The sequence below is a fragment of the Rousettus aegyptiacus genome, unplaced genomic scaffold (assembly GCF_014176215.1).
Source record: "Rousettus aegyptiacus isolate mRouAeg1 unplaced genomic scaffold, mRouAeg1.p scaffold_m13_p_7, whole genome shotgun sequence".
Taxonomy (NCBI): domain Eukaryota; kingdom Metazoa; phylum Chordata; class Mammalia; order Chiroptera; family Pteropodidae; genus Rousettus; species Rousettus aegyptiacus.
Window position 1 is genome coordinate 18,699,027 of NW_023416310.1, and position 8,523 is coordinate 18,707,549.

Here is an 8,523-nt window from a genome sequence, read left to right on the forward strand (position 1 = left end):
CCTCCCCAGAAAAGGTTAGGGAAATGCCAGAATGTGCGTCTTCGGACGCCGCCCTTCCCTGACAGCGCCCGCTTCTGTTAACACAGCTTTTCCACAACCACGGTAACACCACTGGCCAAAGCCTACAGCTGTTGTTAGTAACGAGAGTGGTGCCTGTGAGCCTAGCGTGCACTTTGTTCTTTTCCATTACATATTGCTTTTATGGGTTCATTCTAGGAGGGAAAACTTACATCCCCCATACTCGGGTTCTTGAGGGCACAGGCCTGTCTCCCTCTGTCCACCCACCTGCAGCTGACAACCTTGAGCTTTGCTCTAATGGAGGCATTATGGAGATGCAACCCGACCACAGAGCGGAGTGCCTTTCCTCCTGACTGGGGGTTTGGGAGAAAGCTTCTCAGAGGAAGTGACACTTGATACGGGCTTTGGAAGAGGAAGAGTAATTTGAGAGGCTGAATAGTGGGAGAATGGCATCCACGCAGGTGGAGGAATGTGAGCAGTCATAAAGGTAGCTGGCCAGGGAAGGGAAGGCGGGAGTGAGTGAGAGAAAGAGGGAGGGAGAGGGAGAGAAGGGAGAATGGATGGCAAAGTGGTGGCTGTGTTGGGACAGGTGATGGGGGATGAAGCAGGGAAGAGATCAAACCAGCCTGGGAGGAGCCTTGGGCTTCCTTCCGAAGGCTGTGGGAAACGTGAGAAGTTTTTGAGCAGGGTGAGAACATGATGAGCTTCGTGGTTTAAAAAATAAATCCGGCTGCCATGGAAAGTGTGAAGTCGAGGTAAGGAAACTCCTTACAGGTTTTGGTGGTGATCTTGGTAAGAAGTAGAACGGGGTGGTGGAAATAGAAAGGAGAGGCGATTCTACAGACAGCAGTGCTCACAGTGAGGCTTGGAGGAAAGTCCGTCTCTCTTGAGCTTCAATCTGGAATGTTGAAGGGATGGAGGTGATGTTAATGAAGGCGGAGCTCCAGCGAGGAAGAATGAGAGGGAAGAAAATAACGGGTTGTGGATGGGACTATGGAATGTCTACAGGTCCAACTATAAGCAGTTGGAAATACAGATGAGGGGAAAAAAGGATGAGGTAGAGATGAAAAGTTGGGCTCATTTTCCTATGAGTGTTGGCTAATGAAAGAGGAAGAAGTATCATCCAGGGGGAAAGTACAGAATGAAAAGAAAAAGCAGCTGAGAGTGGAATTTTGGAGAATGTTTCTGTTTTAAGGGTAAGCAGTGGGAGAGGGGCCCACAGAGAGACAGAGAGGGGCCTCCATTCATTTCATTCTCTCATTCATTTGGTCAACAGATATTTATTGGGTACCTCTCATGGGCCGGTTGTGGGCAGCAAGGGGATGATGAGAGAAATGCTGTGCCCTCCCGAGCTTATGATGAGGTAGGTGCTCGGAAAGGTGCAGAAAGGAGGGGAGTCAAGAAGAGCAGGGTCTGATAGGACTGACCACACTGAAGGCTAAGAAGTGGGGAGAGCTATTGCAGGGAAGAGGGGGGGATGGGGGAGGAGAGAAGACAGGCACACAGGTGAGGGCGTTGTCTAGAGCCCTACATCCTCACTCCTGCCTCACCTCAGAAAGCAGAGCGAATGCGGACCTAATCGGGTGTCCCTCCTTAGCCACGGCCTCTGTGTGTGGCTCCGTTGCACAATCTTGAAATTTTGAGTGAGGATGTTGCTTCATATTACAAACTAATTAGGGGAGCAGTTTTCTTATCTCTTAAAAGTCTCTTAAAGGCTTGCCATGTTTTCTCGTTCCAGAATTAATTTTTCATTTACAGGGATTGCGGGCTATAATATATATGACCACACGAAATAGTAAAGATGTAAAATAAAATTATGCGGTCATCTGATTATAAAATTCCTCGTGAAAGCTTGGAAAACAGAGTATAAAGTAGAAAAAATATATAACTCATTTTCCCATTACTCTTAATATTCTGTTGTTTTTCCTCTCAATCCTGCTTCTAGACACATTTACTACATTTAGGTGTATTTGTGATTATTTTGTTATTATACTTTCATATATTATTTTGTTTACTAATTATATCATAGATATTTCTCCCTGTCTCTAAAATAGTTATGAAAACATTATACACAAGCTTCATACTTTAATCATTCCTATTTATTCATTTAGGTTCTTTCTAATCTTTCTCTATTTTAATGTGGCAATTTTCCACCTTCATATGCAAATTTTTTGTCGCTGAAACTTCAAAATAGTCAAATCCATTCATACTTCAAATTTATTTACATATTTACCCTAGAATCCTTAAATTAATAATGTCTTGTAAATTTTAGAGCACTAGGAACAGTTAAAAGTGATGATACTGTTCTTTGTCTGAAAACACTAGTTATTTTGGAATGTTATCTGATTATTTTTTAAATGCCATTTTTAAGTCAAGAAATTTGACCAGTACTGGACTAATGATAAATTGCATTTATTTTTGGTTTACTATTAAACTCCAGGTTTTCACCAACGCATGCTTGAATTCTACAGCTATAGCACATGTGGAACTATCTTTTTTTATTTTTTAGGTTTTTTGGAGAATTTTGAACCCAGGTCTAGTCTCATTTCTTTCTTTACATTTAATTCTTTTTTATTTTTATTATGTCATTTTCTATGAAGATTTGAAGGTTACACCAGAAAACAAATAGAAAGGGTTTTTTGTTTGTTTGCTAGAGAAATGCATTTGCCTTATGTAGCTTTTCCCATTATTTTACTGGCAAATATTTGATGTACTTCTGTTGTAAGTGTGTTTCTTATAAGATTATAGCTAGATTTAAAAAATAACTGTTTTTTAACTGGCAAGTTTAATTCATCATTGTTTTTTATAATCTTTGATATATTTGGATTAATTTTTACTATCTTTTTTATGCCTTCTATTTACCTACAAAATTCTTTTCTTATTCCATTTTTTTGTCTTATCCCATTTTTCCACTAAAGGGTTGGAACTGGTTGATTCTATTTCTACCTTTTTAATGGTTAAAGTTATTATATTTATCCTTTTAAATTTATCTCTTACCAGCTTATTAGGCTGTTAGTCAGTATTTTATTTCTATTAAAAATATTTTGTAAAATTTATCATGTATAGCAAAGAGTGTACAGTATGTACACACACACTTTCACATATACCTACACACACTAATGAACATTTATGTATCTATTATTTTGAGAAACAGAATAGTAGCTCTACTTCAGAAGCCCATGTGCCCCCACCCTCCATTTTTTTTTTTTTAATTTTACAAATTAGATGTTGCTAGTAGTGTTGAGAGTGATTTAGATGTATCCACATTACCACTTTCTTGGCTCACCTGGTTACCATCCTTCTTATATTTCAGATCTCCTGTGGTCCTTTCCCTTCTTCCTAAACGATATATTTTTAAGACTTTCTTTTACTAAGGGTCCATTGATAATTATCTTGTTTTTGCTCATCTAAAAACATCTCTATTTCATCCACATTCTTAAATTATAAATTTTGCTGGGTAGGCGATCATTGATTGACAATATTTTTTTTTTCAGCACTTTGAAGACTTATCTTACAATCTTTTGGTGTCTGTCATTTTCCATAAGAAGTCAGATATCAGGTAGGTAAGCTGTCTTTTTCCCAGGCTGTTTTTAAGCTATTTAATTTTAAGTCTTACTGTTCTGCAGTTTCACCAGGATGCGTCTGGGTGTAAATCTTTTTTGGAATATTTTGTACTTCTAAAGATAAGGATCCCTGAAAATGCCTGAATATTGTCTCTCTCCATTCTTTCTACTCACGTCTCTGGAATTCAGATTAGATATATGTTAGAACATCTCACTCAAAATTTTCATATTTGTTAAGCTCTCTTTCATAATTTTTTCTTCTTTGTCTCTCTAAACTATATTCTAAGTAATTTTGTTGTATCTAACTTTCAATTTACTAATTATATTTTTCAGTTGTTCTATTGTGCTAATTAACTCATTAAGATTTCAACTATATTTTTCTTCTAGAAGTTAAGAATCTGCTTGGCTGTTTATGATAGTACTTTATTCTTTGCTTATGTTTTAAATTTTTTTAAATACTGAAAACATATTTATTTTATAAACTACGGCTTCCTCGTCAAATCTGGCACACTCCCTACTTTTGTAAATAAAGATTTATTGGAACACAGCCAAGCCCATTAATTTACATACTGCTTGTGTCTGCTTTCACACTAGAATGGCAAAGTTGAGTCTTTTTGATAGAGACTGAATGGCCTGCAAAAGCTAAAATATATACCATCTGGCCCTTTAGAGAAAAAGTTTGCCAAGCTGTGCTGTATGTGATAATTCTAACATCTAAAGACCTGTGTGTCTGATTCCGTTGCTTGATGTTTCTGTTAACTCTTGTCTCATGCTGTCTTGCTCTGTGAGTGTCTTGTGATTTTTACTGTGAGCTCATTTTGTTGGAGCATTATCTGTGAGAGTTTTATGAGACTTAACTTGAGATACTATTCCTTCTCTTTGTATTTACTTTTGCCAAGTGCCTGGGGAGCTACTAATCTAGGACCATTTTAATTTTATTTGGCTTAAAATGATTTCAGAATAGGCAAGAAAGTGAATTTCAACCCCAGACTTGAGGCCTGGTTTGTGATTATTATCTCTGGTGGTAGGGAAGTGGGGTAGAGACTTTTTTTTTTTTCTTTTAACCATAATCAAAGCTGAGATACAAAATTATCTGTCTTCCTGTATAGGGCCAATACTTTCTAGTCCAGACTTTGGGGTCTTTGAGGACTCATTCCAAAGTCTCTGTGCTGACACTCCACTACCTTGTCACCTGTCTGTCCCCAAGCCCCCAATAAATGCCCTTAGGGGTCCATTGCTTGTTTGAATAAAAATTTACCATGCTCCTGGATTCTGGCCTCTACTTCATTTTTGACCTCTGAAGATTTACCTTAATTTCTTGCCAAGTCAGCTCTTTCTTTTATCCAGCATTTTATAGGTGGTTTTTAGGGGAGGATTTTCAGAATATGAAACCTGTCATATTGTTGGAAATAAATGTCATGAAAATTTTAAATTAAAAGGTGTACAGCAAGGATAATGAAAATGAGAAAGTTTTATAATACTCCTACAGGCTCCAAGCCTACCTAGCGTTTACTTATACCTGAATTATCAGTGTTGTCTCTGGAGTGAGACAATCTGGGTTTGGAGCCAGGCCTTGTGAAGAGTAGGGGGTGGAGGAAGGAGAGGGAATGTTCTGTAAAGGGCCAGATGGTAGATATTTTCAGCTTTGTAGGCCCTATGTAACTACTCAACATTGCCACAGTATCATGAAAGCAGCCGTAATTACATACTACATAATGAATAGGCATCATTGTGTTCTAATAAAACTTTATTTACAAAAACAGGCCATAAGCTCAATCTGGACTGTGGGTTATAGTCGGCACACTCCTGGACTTGCGCAAGGTAATAAACCTCTACAAGTATCAGTTTCCTTCTCTCTAAAATGAAGATAATAGTAATATCCGTGTCATATATAGGTTGTCGTAACCATTAAATTAGTGAACTCATGGAATGCTTGTGTTAGCTATGATGATGATGGTTTCAAAGCAGTTCCTTGGTTTTTTAAGATTATAAGGGTGTCTTCACTTCAAAACATGCAATTATGTCTAGAGTAGCCTCTGCAGCTGCTACTGAGGACCCATAAATATAAAGCTAACAATACCACAGAAACGAACAACCCCCAAATCTTTGTGGCTTTGAAGAACTCATATTTAAGTCTTGCTTATATTGTTTCCATTATAGGTTGATAGAGGAATCTGTTCACTGTTGTCCCTCTGGAACCCAGACCGATAGAGCAGCTACCATCTTGAAATCGCTGGTTGTTACAGAGCAAGAGATTTCTGAAGAATTTTGCAGCAACAATTAAATGCTCGGGCTGCAAGTGACACGTCATTTCTGTCCACAATTCATGATCAGGATTGATCCCATCTCCTCCCACCCTTGTCGCATGAGTGTGCCGTCAGCAGAAAGTCTTCACTTGTCAGTTCCTCCTGGAGTGCCTGAGCTGCAGAGCTGCCTCGCCCAAGGACATAGTCTTCCCAGGCAGGACCACATCCAGTGACCGTTCCAGGTAGGGGTACCAAGGCGCAGCACCTCTGACCCAGTGTGGGACAATTCTGATGGCCATTCTAGCTCCAGAGATTCCTGTGGATTTGGCTCAGCCTATTCTTGGACAACTAGACTTTTCCTTCTGCCCAATCCTGGTTCCTTCTCTTCCTTTACACAGGGGTTGCTCCCAAGGACATTCCTTAATAAACATCCTGTGCACTAAACTCCATCTCAGGGCTCTTCTTAGCAAACCCCATCTATGCCAACCTCCATATGCCCGAGAGGGTAGGGGCTGGATGTATCTCCTGAAGAGCTCTGAGAACTGCATCACTCACTAAAGTGAGCAAAGGCAGCACATACAGATGTGGCAGCCTCAAATCAGAGCAATGATAATAGCTAACATTCATCAAGCACTGAACTCCAGTATGCTATATAAAGCATGTTACTTGGGTCTACGGCCATGCCACCCTGAACGTGCCCAATCTCGTCTGATCTTAGAAGCTAAGCTGGGTCAGGCCTGGTTAGTACTTGGATGGGAGACCAGCTAGGAATGCCAGGTGCTATAGGTGTTAAAAAAAAAATAAAATAAAATAAAAGAAGGCTGTCTCAAAGTTGCGTTACTTGGACTAGCTCATTTAATCCTCCCAATACCCTATGCAGACCGGGGGATTTGACCAGGGGATGGCAAGCTATGGTCCACGGATCAAATCTGCCCATGCCCATTCCTTTATGTATTGTCTGTGGCTGCTTTCATGCTACAATGGCAAAGCTGAGTGGTAGCGACAGAGACTACTGTATGGCCCGTAAAGCTGAAAATATTTACTATCAGGTCCTTTTCAAGAAGAGCTTGCTGAACCCTGTGCTAGGTGTTGCTCCCATCTTATAGATAAGAAAATAGAAGCTTAAGAGGTACGTGGTTTATTAAATCGCACGATGCCTTTTTTGATTGGTTACAAAGGCAAACAAACATCTATAGAAAGCCTCCTTCTGTGACAGCAAGTGCTGAACCTCCTCCCCACTCCTATGCCACTTATGGGTCTTTGTAAGTGCTCAGTGAATGAGTATGAATGATTCTCTCCCTTTCTCTTTCTGCCTTTCCCTTTGTAAAACTGAGGTCTCTTTTTCTGCCTCTTGGGCAGAAGTTCTTGGGCAGCTGGCAGCTGCCTCTGGACTTAATCCCCTCCTAGCCTCTTCAGGCACCTGAAATAGTGACTCTGTGACCTTTCTCTACCCAGTGAAGAACACAGGAGACTAAGCTCCATTTTTCCAGAAATGGTTTTTCCCCACTGGAAAGAGCTAGGGCAGTGAAAGTGTAGGTGCTGAGCTGGCTACTAGGAAACTTCATGACCACTAAGAAGTTATTCTGTGTGCTGAACTGTAAAGTGATAAAATAAAGCGGCAGCCTTGACAGCCTTAGAATCTAAGGCTGAGATTATCTATTTCCAATGATCTCCAGCTGCGAAGTGGTTCCCAGGACAGCACTGAAGAACTCAAAAACATTCCCTCATAAAAGTGATTGTTCAGGGGGATTCAAGAGTTTAGTTCCTTAAGGCCCAGACAGCTGCTTCCTAGATTCAACCACAATATGAGCCAATGCCCCAAGGTCACTGCCATACTTAGGAGCAGAACTGAGACTTGAGCCCAGATTGTCTGACGTCGAAGTTTGTGCTCTTAATCATATATTCTACTCTTTTCTGGGATGTAAATATCCCAGATTATGTATTTACATTCTATGGATGCTGTTACATGTGCTCCTATAGATTTTCTGCCAATGATTTTCTAGCAATTAGCTGCAAGAAGCCTGCAGAAAGAGATTACACCTATTCATCTCTTTATCCCATGCCTTCTAATTTCCCCAACTTTCAGAGAGAGAGAGAGTCCTGGATCTAGTCAGGTGTATTCAATCCTTAAGCAAACATTTAAAAAATCCTTTCCCTATTTTTTTAATTAAAAAAACCATGGGCTCTCAAAAATGTCCAGTGAATGAATAAATGAATAAGTCAGTGAATGAGTTGGACTGAATAAATCAATCTCCAAATCTTTGACAACTTAAGGATCCCGGGCAAGGTTTGTGCTCATGATGAAACACAGGTAGTTGAAAGGTTTCTTATTGTGGAGCACCTGCTGCAATTAGGCATCCAAAGAGAGTCATTCTCAGCAAACACCTTCACGAGCACTTACTATGACTTGCACTATGTCCCGCATGGGAGAGATGATACACAAGGTCTGTCCTCAACACAGGCGTCCAGGGTTGAGGTGAGGCACGGAAGTCAGTATGGGTGCAGGCAGCTTCCTCAGGGCGTTGGCCAGTTACTTGTCCATAGGGAAGAAGATGGGAAAATGTAAAGACGGGAGGATGCTCTTTCTAGTACGGAAAATGGCAGCATTAACATTTAGGGTATGGATTGGAAAGGGTTAAGTGTAAAGTTCTTGGGCAGCTGGCAGATGTAACCTGATCCCTCTCAGCAGTAGTTGG

General features: G+C 40.3%; 1 pseudogene; it reads left to right on the top strand.

Moving 5' to 3' along the window:
* Positions 1-6,497: 6,497 nt before the first annotated feature.
* LOC118606161 lies at positions 6,498-6,616 on the top strand (annotated as a pseudogene).
* The last annotated feature ends 1,907 nt before the right edge of the window (positions 6,617-8,523 follow it).